We start from the raw sequence: 15906 nt of genomic DNA, 5'->3' as shown, positions 1-15906 counted from the left end.
GATGGGAAAAGAATCTGGAGAAGAGTTCCCTTGTCCCATTTACAGGGTGATTTAATTGAGTCTACAATGCTCTGTATGCACCCGATTCCATCTGATCTCGGAAGTTAAGCAGGGCCAGGCCTGGTCAGTACCTGGATGGGAGACCAACTGGGAACACCAGGGGTAGCAGGCTTGGACATTAATAGATTCTCTATCTAGGAGAAGATGTCTAACTGAGGTTGGATAATAAAAGATTTTTTCCTTTTCCTTTCTCTGCTGTCTTTTGTCCAGCCAACAGCAAGCTCTAGTGGTCCGGTAGATAGCTTAGCCATATTGCAACCAGATGGTTGGGTGTTTGGATCTAGCTACAATTGATTTTCCTTCACTTCTCACTGTGTAAATGTATGGAGGGAATTGGTCTGATTGTTTCCATGGATATCATTCCCTTGGCTATTTTCCATAAAATGGAGAACATTCAGATCTGTATCAGAGGATAGATCTAGATCAGCCGACAAGAGATTCTCTCCCGTAGTGTTTTTTTCAGGAGTATCTGTCTCAGAGTGCGTGCTTCTGGAGACATTCCTGGGTGATGTGACCACAGACGCCAACCTGCTGGATTGGTATGCAGGTCTTGTTTAAGGCAAAGGGGTTATGGACTCGGAGTTGTCTGCTCTCCTCTTTAACATTTTGGAGTTAAGAGCGATTTGCAATACTCTGACGTCTTGGCCTTATTCGTCCTTTTCTTAGTTACAGTCAGGCTATATCACCTCAATGGTTTATATCAACCTCCAGGGAGGAACTCAGAGTTCCTAACCTGTAGGAGGTGACTTGGATTGTTCAGTGAACGGAATCTCTCAATTGCTATCTGTCATCCACAGGGGTGGACAATTGGGAGTCGGAATTCTGAACAGACAGATATTTCATCCCAGGGAGTGGGCTCTCCATCTGTATTTCTCTGGGTAAACCCTCGAATGGGGGGTCCCGGAGTTGGATTATGAGGGCGTTTCGGCAGAACGCCAAGCTTCCAAGGTACGATTCTTGATCAAGTGATTCGCAGACCGTCTTGATAGATGTTCTGGCGTTGTTCTTGGGATGCAGTCTTGCATACCTTTTTTCCTCTGTTTGCTCTCCTTCCACGAGGCTTTGCTCGTGTTGAACAGGAGAGAGAGTGGTGATTGTATTTGCCCCTGTGTGGCCTTGCAGGACCTGGTATGCAGACCTAGTGGAAATATCATCTTTCCACCTTGGAGACTTTTCTGAGGATGGACCTTCTGATCAGGGTCTTTTCCTTCATCCAAGTATCATTTTATCCGAAGCGGACTGCTTGGAGATTGAACGCTTAGTTCTGTCTAAGCGTGGGTTTCTGAGTCGGTCATTGAGACCATGATTCAGGCTTGCAAGCCTGTTACTAGGAAGATTTACCATAAGATATGGCGTAAATATCTTTATTGGTGTGAATCCAAGGATTACTCTTGGAGTAGGGTCATGATTCCTAGGATTTTGTCTTGCCTCCAGGAAGGTCTAATGAAGGGTTTGTCAATCTGTACCCTGAAGGGTCCGATTTCGGCATTATCTGTTTTGCTACATAAGCGTCTGGCAGACGTGCCAGATGTAAAATCTTTTTCTCAGGCCTTGGTCAGAATCAGTCCTGTGTTTAAGTCTGTTGCTCCTTCTTGGGAGCCTTAACCTTGTTCTTAACGTTTTTTCAGCAGGCTCCGTTTGAGCCTTTGCATTCCATAGATATTAAGTTATCTTGGAAGGTTTTGTTTCTTATTGCTATCTCTTCTGCTCGGAGAGTTTCAGAACTCTCAGCTTTGCAGTGTGATTCGCCTTATCTTATCTTTCATGCCGATAAGGCGGTTCTTCGTACTAAGTTAGGAAAGTTATTTTGAATAGAAATATTAATCAGGAAATTGTTGTTCCTTCTATATGTCCTAATCCTCCTTCTCATAAGCAACGTTTGTTGCACAACTTGGATGTTGTGCGTGCTCTTAAATTCTATCTACATGCAACTAATGATTTTCGCCAGTCTTCTGCCCTGTTTGTTTGTTTCTCTGGGAAATGTATAGGTCAGAAAGCTACATTTGGCTTATGAGACTGCTGGACAGCAGCCTCCTGAGAGAATTAAGGCTCATTCCACGAGAGCTGTTTTCTTTTTCTTGGGCTTTCAAAAATGAAGCTTCTGGGGAACAAATTTGCAAGGCTGCAACTTGGTCTTCTCTACATACTTTTTCCAAATTTTACATATTTGATACTTTTGCTGAGGCTTCCTGTGGGAAAAAAGTTCTTCAAGCGGTGGTGCCTTCTGTTTAGGTCTACCTGTATTGTCCTTTCCTAACCATCTGTGTCATCTAGCTTGGGTATTGATTCCCAACAGTAATTGATGATGCCGTGGACTCACTATATCTTAGGAAAGAAAACAGAATTTATGGTTACCTGATAAATGTCTTTCTTTCCGGATATGGTGAGTCCACAGCCCCACCCTTTATTTTAAGACCAGTATTTTTTTAACTAAACCTCAGGCACCTCTACACCTTGTGTTACTCATTTTTTCTCCATTTGCCTTCAGTCGAATGACTGGGGTTTGTGGGAAGGGGAATGATACTTAACCCCTTAATGACCGGACCATTTTTCAATTTTCTTACCCTTAATGACAATGGCTATTTTTACATTTCTGCAGTGTTTGTGTTTAGCTGTAATTTCCCTCTTACTCATTTACTGTACCCACACATATTATATACCGTTTTTCTCGCCATTAAATGGACTTTCTAAAGATACCATTATTTTCATCATGTCTTATAATTTACTAAAAAAAAAATAATAAAATATGAGGAAAAAATGGAAAAAAACACACTTTTTCTAACTTTGACCCCCAAAATATGTTACACATCTACAATCACCAAGAAACACCCATGCTAAATAGTTTCTAAATTTTGTCCTGAGTTTAGAAATACCCAATGTTTACATGTTCTTTGCTTTTTTTGCAATTTATGGGGCAATAAATACAAGTAGCACTTTGCTATTTCCAAACCACTTTTTTTCAAAATTAGCGCTAGTTACATTGGAACCCTGATATCTGTCAGGAATACCTGAATATCCCTTGACATGTATATATTTTTTTTTAGAAGACAACCCAAAGTATTGATCTAGGCCCATTTTGGTATATTTCATGCCACCATTTCACCGCCAAATGCGATCAAAAAAAAAAAAAGTTCACTTTTTCACAAAATTTGTCACAAACTTTAGGTTTCCCACTGAAATTATTTACAAACAGCTTCTGCAATTATGGCACAAATGGTTGTAAATGCTTCTCTGGGATCCCCTTTTTTCAGAAATAGCAGACTTATATGGCTTTTGGGTTGCTTTTTGGTAATTAGAAGGCCGCTAAATGCCGCTGCGCCCCACACGTGTTTTATGCCCAGGAGTGAAGGGGTTAATTAGGGAGCTTGTAGGGAGCTTGTAGGGTTAATTTTAGCTTTAGTGTAGTGTAGTAGACAACCCCAAGTATTGATCTAGGCCCATTTTGGTATATTTCATGCCACCATTTCACCGCCAAATGCGATCAAAAAAAAAAAAAGTTCACTTTTTCACAAAATTTGTCACAAACTTTAGGTTTCCCACTGAAATTATTTACAAACAGCTTCTGCAATTATGGCACAAATGGTTGTAAATGCTTCTCTGGGATCCCCTTTTTTCAGAAATAGCAGACTTATATGGCTTTTGGGTTGCTTTTTGGTAATTAGAAGGCCGCTAAATGCCGCTGCGCCCCACACGTGAATTATGCCCAGCAGTGAAGGGGTTAAATTAGGTAGCTTGTAGGGAGCTTGCAGGGTTAATTTTAGAGATCAGCCTCCCACCTGACACATCCCACCCCCTGATCCCTTCCAAACAGCTCTCTTCCCTCCCCCACCCCACAATTGTTCCCGCCATCTTAAGTACTGGCAGAAAGTCTGCCAGTACTAAATAAAAGAGGTTTTTTTTTTTTTTTAAATAAAAATAATAAAGTATTTTAGCTGTGATGGACCCCTGCCTTAGCCCCAACCTCCCTGATCCCCCCTCCAGCTCTCTAACCCTCTCCCCTACCTAATTACCACCATCTTGGGTACTGGCAGCTTTCTGCCAGTACCCAGTTTGGCCCCAAAAAACCCCCAAAAAGTATTTTTATTTTATTTTAACTTAAAAAAACTATTTCTGTAGTGTAGCAGCCCCCCACAATACCCCCCCCCCCCCCCCCTCCCAGATCCTTTTATATATATATTTTTTTTTAAATCCCTTTTTTCCCCCTTTCTGGCCTCATTCATTGGTGTCAGTGTGGCTAATGGGTGCACGTGCACGTGTGCACGCGCGCGCACGTGCACACGCGCGCATCGTGCACGCGCACGCGCACCCTCACACCCGGCACTATCGCTACCGGTGCAGAGAGGGCCACAGAGTGGCTCTCTCTGCATCGGGGGCTTGTAAAATGGTATTGCAGGATGCCTCCATATCGAGGCATCACTGCAATACCCTCAGAGCTGCTGGAAGCATTTGTGATCGCTTCCAGCACTCTGTTAGACAACTGACGTACCAGGTACGTCCATTGTCATTAACTGCTTGTTAATGCATGACGTACCTGGTACGTCAGGTGTCATTAAGGGGTTAACAGCTTGGCTGTGGTGCTCTTTGCCTCCTCCTGCTGGGCAGGAGTGATATTCCCAACAGTAATTGATAATGCCGTGGACTCACCATATCCGGAAAGAAAGAAATGTATCAGGTAAGCATAAATTCTGTTTCTTCTAGTTCTAGGAATTCTGATACCCGTTGTGTCCAGTATGTATCTCTATGTTAAAGCTATTTGCCTACCTTTTTACTTTCTAATACCCGAGATCTCATGTCTTTGAGCCTTTATAACTTTTGTGTAAAATATTTTTTTTTAATATTTTTTATTATATAGTGTTATGAGTGTAACTATACTTTGTAATGTGTTTTGTGCAACTTTTTAGTTACGTGAAACAGTTAACCAAAGCTCTAAAGTTGGGGTAATCTTTATAGTGTAAATCGTGATTGTGCTCAAGCTATCACGTTTACTTTCAACTCGTATACGTGCAATAAGCCTCACAAGCGCAAACACTCGCGATAAAACCCTTATCGCTCACGTGCAAACGTTTCAATTTGCTGTTGCCTCAGAAGTGATTGATATTTTGTATTTCACTGTACACAGTAAATACATTGTGTGTTTATTTCCAGTTACAAGCCTGGTTCTTTCTTTCAGGGAGGGCATGGGGGTGTAATACTATCTTTATGTTAGGCAATAAACCAGTTCCTAAGACATATCTGTAATTATGAAATACAGTTTAACTTGGTACAGGAACCTCCAATCTCCTTATTATTTATTGCCACGTTCCTTTTGGAAACTTGATGATCGTTTTGATACCAGACATGACATATTTGTCATATTTAACAGCCTAGAATTCTGACGATTAAAAAATCACTATATCCCAGTAGAATTTAGATGCCCTACTTAAAGGGACATGAAACCCCCAAAAATGATTTCATAATATAGACATTGGATAAACTTTTAAACAACTTTCCAGTTTAAATCTTTTATTATTTTTGCTTCATTTTCTTGGTATGCTTTGTTGAAGGAGCAGCACTACTGGGAGTTATCTGAACACATTAGTAAGCCAAAGTCTGACTCCGCTTTTATTTCTAACTATAATATTTGCATTGTTGTGTTTTTGTATTTTCTGTTACTTCTATTGCAGTATTTTTTATTTATTTAAATCTTATTAAAAAAAAGATAAACTTTGTGAATAATTCAGTCTAATATCTACTAAACAAAATATATTGGCCTAGATTACAAGTGGAGCAAAAAATATTAGTGCTATTGTGTGTTCTTGGAATATGAAAAAAATGAAATGTTGTGTTTCAGACAGAACGTACAATACGTTCCCAGTTTACTTCTATTATCAAATTTGCTTCATTCCCATAGTATTCTCTGCAGGAAATAGTGCTGCCATCTAGTGCTCCTGCAAATGGATAACATTCTTGCAAAACTGCATCAACGTGCACGCTCCTGAGCTTATGTCTCTGTTTTTAAACAACACTTACCAAGAGAACAAAGAAAATTTGATAATAGAAGTAAATTAAAAAGTTGCTAAAAATTGCATGCTCTATCTGAATTGTGAAAAAAACATTTGGGGTTTCATGTCCCTTTAACATAGCTCAAGCACAATCAATAGTACTTCTGCTTTTGTGCTTATATTACAAGCCCAAAGCTATTTCTTGCGCTTGAGCGATGGTCTATGGCCCTCTAACATCTGCATGTCAGGATAGCATGAGTACACACAAGACAAGTCTTAGCACCAAAAGGAAGTGAATCCGTTCCACATAGTAACAAAAGTAACCTGGGATTATTCATAGGCCCGAGCACATACAAATCTGGATTCTGGTTAATCAAGGCCAAAACATAGTTTCCGCCTCTGATATTAACAGACAGGCTTTCCTTTGCACAAGCAGATATCACGGTGTAAATATATGTCACTGACACAGTACTATGTGTGCACACAGTGTGCCCGTTGTGTGTCTTACCCACTTTCTGCGGAGGAATGACTGGATACTCTATCACTGGTTTGTGTCGGTCCACCGGAGCCGTTACTCTTGCCGGTTAGCTTTCCGATTTTCAGTAGTGCTAACTCCGACTGTACTCCCTCCTCAACCACGAAATTGACGATATTGACGTCATCAGTGCCTCCATTCTCCTTTACTGCTTGTGCAAATTTTACTGCAGGAAATCCTTACTCACTCTTTCTCCCCCTACTTCGATAGTAGCTTTTATTTTGCTTTGCAGCTTCCATTAAAAAAAATTGTTTACAACACCAACATCATCAAGTGTACAGCATGAGTGCAATAACATAATAGACTTCTAGGGTGTGTAATAAAATTAATTCCGGATGTTGCTCAAGTGGCTCATGTAGTTTTGTGCCATACTGTTAATAATAATGGTTTACTTCGCACTCAAAAATCTCGTAATTTTAGAGAGTGCAACAGTTAATCCAACAATTGTAATTCAAGGTTTGTGAGGAGGTTATGGTGTGTGGAACTCAGAATGCAGGAACAGATAAACAGTCCTCTAAAAGCTTTACTGATTGATAAGAAAAAGGACAGTTGGTAGTTCAAATTGAAGATCTCAGAAACAGCAAGTTTGACATTAGGCCCAATGCAGAAGTTCAGAACACTTAAGTCCAATACAAAGTTCAGAATACTTAAGGGGGCCAGTCTACACCTTGGTCATCTTAAAGTCTTACCCTAGATTAAGCTGCAAATAGCCTCTTGCAACCTTTCTATATCAGACAGCAGAAGCAGTAAAAAAGTTATTTTAAAATGAATTTCTCCAACATAGGTGTGTCCGGTCCACGGCGTCATCCTTACTTGTGGGATATTCTCTTCCCCAACAGGAAATGGCAAAGAGCCCAGCAAAGCTGGTCACATGATCCCTCCTAGGCTCCGCCTACCCCAGTCATTCTCTTTGCCGTTGTACAGGCAACATCTCCACGGAGATGGCTTAGAGTTTTTTAGTGTTTAACTGTAGTTTTTATTATTCAATCAAGAGTTTGTTATTTTAAAATAGTGCTGGTATGTACTATTTACTCTGAAACAGAAAAGAGATGAAGATTTCTGTTTGTAAGAGGAAAATGATTTTAGCAACCGTTACTAAAATCGATGGCTGTTCCACACAGGACTGTTGAGAGGAATTAACTTCAGTTGGGGGAACAGTGAGCAGACTTTTGCTGCTTGAGGTATGACACATTCTAACAAGACGATGTAATGCTGGAAGCTGTCATTTTCCCTATGGGATCCGGTAAGCCATTTTTATTACAGACAGTAAATAAGGGCTTCACAAGGGCTTGTTAAGACTGTAGACATTTTCTGGGCTAAATCGATTCATATATAAACATATTTAGCCTTGAGGAATCATTTAATCTGGGTATTTTGTTAAAATAATATCGGCAGGCACTGTTTTGGACACCTTATTCTCTAGGGGCTTTCCCTAATCATAGGCAGAGCCTCATTTTCGCGCCGGTATTGCGCACTTGTTTTTGAGAAGCATGACATGCAGTCGCATGTGTGAGGAGCTCTGATACATAGAAAAGACTTTCTGAAGGCGTCATTTGGTATCGTATTCCCCTTTGGGCTTGGTTGGGTCTCAGCAAAGCAGATACCAGGGACTGTAGAGGGGTTAAAGATAAAAACGGCTCCGGTTCCGTTATTTTAAGGGTTAAAGCTTCCAAATTTGGTGTGCAATACTTTTAAGGCTTTAAGACACTGTGGTGAAATTTTGGTGAATTTTGAACAATTCCTTCATACTTTTTCGCAATTGCAGTAATAAAGTGTGTTCAGTTTAAAATTTAAAGTGACAGTAACGGTTTTATTTTAAAACGTTTTTTGTACTTTGTTATCAAGTTTATGCCTGTTTAACATTTCTGAACTACCAGATAGACTGTGTTCTGAATGTGGGGAAGCCAAGGTTCCTTATCATTTAAATAGATGTGATTTATGTGACACAGAAAATGATGCCCAAGATGATTCCTCAAGTGAGGGGAGTAAGCATGGTACTGCATCATTCCCTCCTTCGTCTACACCAGTCTTGCCCACTCAGGAGGCCCCTAGTACATCTAGCGCGCCAATACTCCTTACTATGCAACAATTAACGGCTGTAATGGATAATTCTATCAAAAACATTTTAGCCAAAATGCCCACTTATCAGCGTAAGCGCGACTGCTCTGTTTTAGATACTGAAGAGCATGAGGACGCTGATGATAATGGTTCTGAAATACCCCTACACCAGTCTGAGGGGGCCAGGGAGGTTTTGTCTGAGGGAGAAATTTCAGATTCAGGGAAAATTTCTCAACAAGCTGAACCCGATGTGATTACATTTAAATTTAAGTTGGAACATCTCCGCGCTCTGCTTAAGGAGGTGTTATCCACTCTGGATGATTGTGAGAATTTGATCATCCCAGAGAAACTATGTAAAATGGACAAGTTCCTAGAGGTCCCGGGGCTCCCAGAAGCTTTTCCTATACCCAAGCGGGTGGCGGACATTGTAAATAAAGAATGGGAAAGGCCCGGTATACCTTTCGTCCCTCCCCCCATATTTAAAAAATTGTTTCCTATGGTCGACCCCAGAAAGGACTTATGGCAGACAGTCCCCAAGGTCGAGGGAGCGGTTTCTACTTTAAACAAACGCACCACTATACCCATAGAAGATAGTTGTGCTTTCAAAGATCCTATGGATAAAAAATTAGAAGGTTTGCTTAAAAAGATGTTTGTTCAGCAAGGTTACCTTCTACAACCAATTTCATGCATTGTCCCTGTCACTACAGCCGCGTGTTTCTGGTTCGATGAGCTAGTAAAGGCGATCGATAGTGATTCTCCTCCTTATGAGGAGATTATGGACAGAATCCGTGCTCTCAAATTGGCTAATTCTTTCACCCTAGACGCCACTTTGCAATTGGCTAGGTTAGCGGCGAAAAATTCTGGGTTTGCTATTGTGGCGCGCAGAGCGCTTTGGTTGAAATCTTGGTCAGCGGATGCGTCTTCCAAGAACAAATTGCTTAACATTCCTTTCAAGGGGAAAACGCTGTTTGGCCCTGACTTGAAAGAGATTATCTCTGATATCACTGGGGGTAAGGGCCACGCCCTTCCTCAGGATAGGTCTTTCAAGGCCAAAAATAAACCTAATTTTTGTCCCTTTCGTAGAAACGGACCAGCCCCAAGTGCTACGTCCTCTAAGCAAGAGGGTAATACTTCTCAAGCCAAGCCAGCCTGGAGACCAATGCAAGGCTGGAACAAGGGAAAGCACGCCAAGAAACCTGCCACTACTACCAAGACAGCATGAAATGTTGGCCCCCGATCCGGGACCGGATCTGGTGGGGGGCAGACTCTCTCTCTTCGCTCAGGCTTGGGCAAGAGATGTTCTGGATCCTTGGGCACTAGAAATAGTCTCCCAAGGTTATCTTCTGGAATTCAAGGGGCTTCCCCCAAGGGGGAGGTTCCACAGGTCTCAATTGTCTTCAGACCACATAAAGAGACAGGCATTCTTACATTGTGTAGAAGACCTGTTAAAAATGGGAGTGATTCATCCTGTTCCATTAGGAGAACAAGGGATGGGGTTCTACTCCAATCTGTTCGTAGTTCCCAAAAAAGAGGGAACGTTCAGACCAATCTTAGATCTCAAGATCCTAAACAAGTTTCTCAAGGTTCCATCGTTCAAAATGGAAACCATTCGAACAATTCTTCCTTCCATCCAGGAAGGTCAATTCATGACCACGGTGGATTTAAAGGATGCGTATCTACATATTCCTATCCACAAGGAACATCATCGGTTCCTAAGGTTCGCATTCCTGGACAAGCATTACCAGTTCGTGGCACTTCCTTTCCGATTAGCCACTGCTCCAAGGATTTTCACAAAGGTACTAGGGTCCCTTCTAGCGGTACTAAGACCAAGGGGCATTGCAGTAGTTCCTTACTTGGACGACATTCTGATTCAAGCGTCGTCCCTTCCTCAAGCAAAGGCTCACACGGACATAGTCCTGGCCTTTCTCAGATCTCACGGATGGAAAGTGAACGTAGAAAAGAGTTCTCTATCTCCGTCGACAAGGGTTCCCTTCTTGGGAACAATAATAGACTCCTTAGAAATGAGGATTTTTCTGACAGAGGCCAGAAAAACAAAACTTCTAAACTCTTGTCAAACACTTCATTCCGTTCCTCTTCCTTCCATAGCGCAGTGCATGGAAGTAATAGGTTTGATGGTAGCGGCAATGGACATAGTTCCTTTTGCGCGCATTCATCTAAGACCATTACAACTGTGCATGCTCAGTCAGTGGAATGGGGACTATACAGACTTGTCTCCGACGATACAAGTAAATCAGAGGACCAGAGACTCACTCCGTTGGTGGCTGTCCCTGGACAACCTGTCACAAGGGATGACCTTCCGCAGACCAGAGTGGGTCATTGTCACGACCGACGCCAGTCTGATGGGCTGGGGCGCGGTCTGGGGACCCCTGAAAGCTCAGGGTCTTTGGTCTCGGGAAGAATCTCTTCTACCGATAAATATTCTGGAACTGAGAGTGATATTCAATGCTCTCAAGGCTTGGCCTCAGCTAGCAAAGGCCAAGTTCATACGGTTTCAATCAGACAACATGACGACTGTTGCGTACATCAACCATCAGGGGGGAACAAGGAGTTCCCTGGCGATGGAAGAAGTGACCAAAATCATTCAATGGGCGGAGACTCACTCCTGCCACCTGTCTGCAATCCACATCCCAGGAGTGGAAAATTGGGAAGCGGATTTTCTGAGTCGTCAGACATTACATCCGGGGGAGTGGGAACTCCATCCGGAAATCTTTGCCCAAATTACTCAACTGTGGGGCATTCCAGACATGGATCTGATGGCCTCTCGTCAGAACTTCAAGGTTCCTTGCTACGGGTCCAGATCCAGGGATCCCAAGGCGACTCTAGTAGATGCACTAGTAGCACCTTGGACCTTCAAACTAGCTTATGTATTCCCGCCGTTTCCTCTCATCCCCAGGCTGGTAGCCAGGATCAATCAGGAGAGGGCGTCGGTGATCTTGATAGCTCCTGCGTGGCCACGCAGGACTTGGTATGCAGATCTGGTGAATATGTCATCGGCTCCACCATGGAAGCTACCTTTGAGACGAGACCTTCTTGTTCAAGGTCCGTTCGAACATCCGACTCTGGTCTCACTCCAGCTGACTGCTTGGAGATTGAACGCTTGATCTTATCAAAACGAGGGTTCTCAGATTCTGTTATTGATACTCTTGTTCAGGCCAGAAAGCCTGTAACTAGAAAAATTTACCACAAAATATGGAAAAAATATATCTGTTGGTGTGAATCTAAAGGATTCCCTTGGGACAAGGTAAAAATTCCTAAGATTCTATCCTTTCTTCAAGAAGGATTGGAGAAAGGATTATCTGCAAGTTCCTTGAAGGGACAGATTTCTGCCTTGTCTGTGTTACTTCACAAAAAGCTGGCAGCTGTGCCAGATGTTCAAGCCTTTGTTCAGGCTCTGGTTAGAATCAAGCCTGTTTACAAACCTTTGACTCCTCCTTGGAGTCTCAACTTAGTTCTTTCAGTTCTTCAGGGGGTTCCGTTTGAACCCTTACATTCCGTTGATATTAAGTTATTATCTTGGAAAGTTTTGTTTTTGGTTGCAATTTCTTCTGCTAGAAGAGTTTCAGAATTATCTGCTCTGCAGTGTTCTCCTCCTTATCTGGTGTTCCATGCAGATAAGGTGGTTTTACGTACTAAACCTGGTTTTCTTCCGAAAGTTGTTTCTAACAAAAACATTAACCAGGAGATAGTCGTGCCTTCTTTGTGTCCGAAACCAGTTTCAAAGAAGGAACGTTTGTTGCACAATTTGGATGTTGTTCGCGCTCTAAAATTCTATTTAGATGCTACAAAGGATTTTAGACACACATCTTCCTTGTTTGTTGTTTATTCTGGTAAAAGGAGAGGTCAAAAAGCAACTTCTACCTCTCTCTCTTTTTGGATTAAAAGCATCATCAGATTGGCTTATGAGACTGCCGGACGGCAGCCTCCTGAAAGAATCACAGCTCATTCCACTAGGGCTGTGGCTTCCACATGGGCCTTCAAGAACGAGGCTTCTGTTGATCAGATATGTAGGGCAGCGACTTGGTCTTCACTGCACACTTTTACCAAATTTTACAAGTTTGATACTTTTGCTTCTTCTGAGGCTATTTTTGGGAGAAAGGTTTTGCAAGCCGTGGTGCCTTCCATTTAGGTGACCTGATTTGCTCCCTCCCTTCATCCGTGTCCTAAAGCTTTGGTATTGGTTCCCACAAGTAAGGATGACGCCGTGGACCGGACACACCTATGTTGGAGAAAACAGAATTTATGTTTACCTGATAAATTACTTTCTCCAACGGTGTGTCCGGTCCACGGCCCGCCCTGGTTTTTTAATCAGGTCTGATAATTTATTTTCTTTAACTACAGTCACCACGGTATCATATGGTTTCTCCTATGCAAATATTCCTCCTTTACGTCGGTCGAATGACTGGGGTAGGCGGAGCCTAGGAGGGATCATGTGACCAGCTTTGCTGGGCTCTTTGCCATTTCCTGTTGGGGAAGAGAATATCCCACAAGTAAGGATGACGCCGTGGACCGGACACACCGTTGGAGAAAGTAATTTATCAGGTAAACATAAATTCTGTTATTGTTTCTGGTCAAAAGGCTCACTAGTTGGATTCAATAGACTGTCAATGCTATTCAGCAGAGTGTCTAGATGCAGCCCAGATCATGATGTCATCAGTGGGCTGAGCTTGGCAGCTGTTTCAAACTGGCCGGAAACAATATTAATTTTAAAATAACTTTTTTACTGTTCCTGCTGCATGCTATAGAAAGGGTGCAGGAGGCTATTTGCAGCTTAATCTAAGGTAAGACTTTAAGATTACCAAGGTGTAGACTGTCCCTTTAAGAAGGTTGCAGTTACAAAGTCCAATGGATACTGTTGCTTGAATTGTGCAGTTAAGGCCCAGGCTGTCACAGAATACCAGATAGGTACAGCAGGCACAGCCAGGTAAGCATAGACAGGTGCAAAGTAAGTATGCTTGGTCTCTGGAACAAGGTGAGCATACACAGGTATCAGGCAAGTATGCTTGATTCCTGGAACAAAGTGAGCACACGCAAGTATCAGGTAAGTATGCTTTGACTTACAGGAACCAGGAACAAGGTAGGTAAGTCAATAACTTGACCCAGAGTTGTGGGTTGAGTGAGCTTTTATAGTGAAAGGTGAGGGGAGGTGTCTGGAACTCAGTATGCAGGAATAACAACCAAAAACAAGAAAGTCTTTACTGAAGATATGATATGCAGAAACAGATTAATCAAATCAGAAAACAGAACTGTACCAGAACAAATCTTACAATGCAATATAGAACACAAGTCTCTCAACAAGCATAGAACTCAGCGAGTACTGTTAGTAAGATATTTTGTGAAATGTCCAGGAAAAATATAGCATATGCAAGTAGGTACAAGTCTCTCAACAAGCACAGAACTCAGCGAGTACTGTTGGTAAGATATTTTGTGACATGTCCAGGAACAGGATAACATATGCAAGTAGGTACAAGTCTCTCTAAAAGCACAGAACTCAGCGAGTACTGTTGGTAAGATATTTTGTGAGATGTCCAGGAACAAGATAGCATATGAGAGTAGGCACACGTTAGTTGTAGAATAAGCATATAACAGGGGTCTTTGGTTTCAGCTGTAGTATTAGCATACAACAGGGGTCTTTGGTCTCAGCGGCAGTATAAGCATACCCAAGAATGTCAGCAGAGGTCTTTGGTCTCAGCAGAAGTAGAAACATACAACAGGGGTCTTTGGTCCCAGCGGCAGTATAAGCATACTCAAGTATGTCAACAGAGGTCTTTGGTCTCAGCAGTAGTAGAAACATACATCAGTATTACAACAGGTGTCTTTGGTCCCACCGGCAGTATAAGCCTACCCAAATATGTCAGCAGAGGTCTTTGGTCTCAGCAGTAGTAGAAGCATACATCAGTTTTACAACAGGGGTCTTTGGTCCCAGGGGCAGTATAAGCAGGGCCGCCATCAGGGGGTGACAGGGGTGATTCCTGTCAGGGGCCCAATGGGCTAGGGGGGGGGCCCCATGAGGCAAGAACTAAAAAAAAATAATTTTTTTTTTTTATTTTGTCAGCCACCAGTGGGTACTACAGCAGAGTGCTAATTGAGCATGGGAAATGTTATTACAAAGAGTAAAGTATTAGCATTTGAGAGGATTTCTGAGTGCGCACTAAACCACTATGCACAGTGTGAGACAGACTTGGCACTTTGTACAGTGTGTGCCTGAGTCAGTCGGCTGATCACTTTCATTTGCAGAGGAGGTAGGAATTACTTAGCAAATGTTTTTTATTTCTTTGTGCAATTTAAGATTGTAACTTCAGTGTGGTAGTAGTTGTATGGTGGGGCCAGGGGTCCATAAAAACAAATTTTTTTAGCAGCAGTGTATTTATGATTATTTGACAATGCTGTAGAAATTCTATGTTTAAAACCATGCAGAAATGTTTCCTCCTCAATACACAAATGATATATATTGCATTCCAGTTTACTGCCCCTTTATGCAAGGACTTTCCAGATACAAGGAGGCATTTTATCTAAGATTTTTACATCTGCATAACATGTTATACTCTCAGACTAAGATTTCTCAGTGTTTGAAATGAGACAGGTTAACTTAAAACTGTTCAGTTTACACTACAGCTGACTTAAGTTTGAAATGCATACCAACAAGCTTAAATCCTGCATTTAACCAGATCTAATGGTATGAGTACCACAGCTTATGGTTCCACCAAGACCATATAGAGTACAGCATTTTCAAAATCCACAAGTACAGCTGACAGATGGGAACATTTGTACACTATATTTGAAGTGGTGCTCTTGGTTGGGGAAAATGGGGAAAATATCAGACAAACATATGTCAACCTTCTAAAAGTACTTTTCTTCATCTAGCCATCTACCCAGCTCATTAATGTACAATTTTGAATTCACAGAATTATTTTTGTTTGCACATTTACAAATATGATTCTTTAAAAAGTGATCTCTTAATTTCTGCATTTTTTTTTATCATGCATGTCACACACTGTGGATTTAGGGGATGCAAGGTACATAAATGTTTCCTCCTGTGAGTGTTTCTGTGGGTGTCTGTGTTTATGTCTTTGTGCTTTGGTTTGTGTCTCTATGAGTGTGTATGTATTTTTTTTCTGTGGGTCTCTCTGTGAGGGTGGGTGTGTATGTCTTTGTGCATTTTCTGTGGATGTCTTTGAGCTTTTTCTGGGTGTCTCTGTGAGGGTGGGCATGTGTTTGTCTTTGTGTATTTTCTCTGGATGCCTCTGTGAGGGT

The 15906-nt window shown here is 41.9% G+C and overlaps 1 protein-coding gene and 1 pseudogene across 1 annotated transcript in view; both read left to right on the top strand.

The window, feature by feature from the left end:
* The window catches only part of MERTK (MER proto-oncogene, tyrosine kinase), a 355152-nt gene that overhangs the window by 77686 nt on the left and 261560 nt on the right, over nucleotides 1–15906 (top strand). The gene's annotated exons all lie outside the window — the stretch shown is intronic.
* Nucleotides 54–172, top strand: LOC128658445 (uncharacterized; annotated as a pseudogene).

This window comes from Bombina bombina, chromosome 4, assembly GCF_027579735.1.
Source record: "Bombina bombina isolate aBomBom1 chromosome 4, aBomBom1.pri, whole genome shotgun sequence".
NCBI classification, from domain to species: domain Eukaryota; kingdom Metazoa; phylum Chordata; class Amphibia; order Anura; family Bombinatoridae; genus Bombina; species Bombina bombina.
The sequence above is the reverse complement of the archived record's forward strand: the minus strand, read 5'-3'. Positions and strand labels throughout refer to the sequence as shown.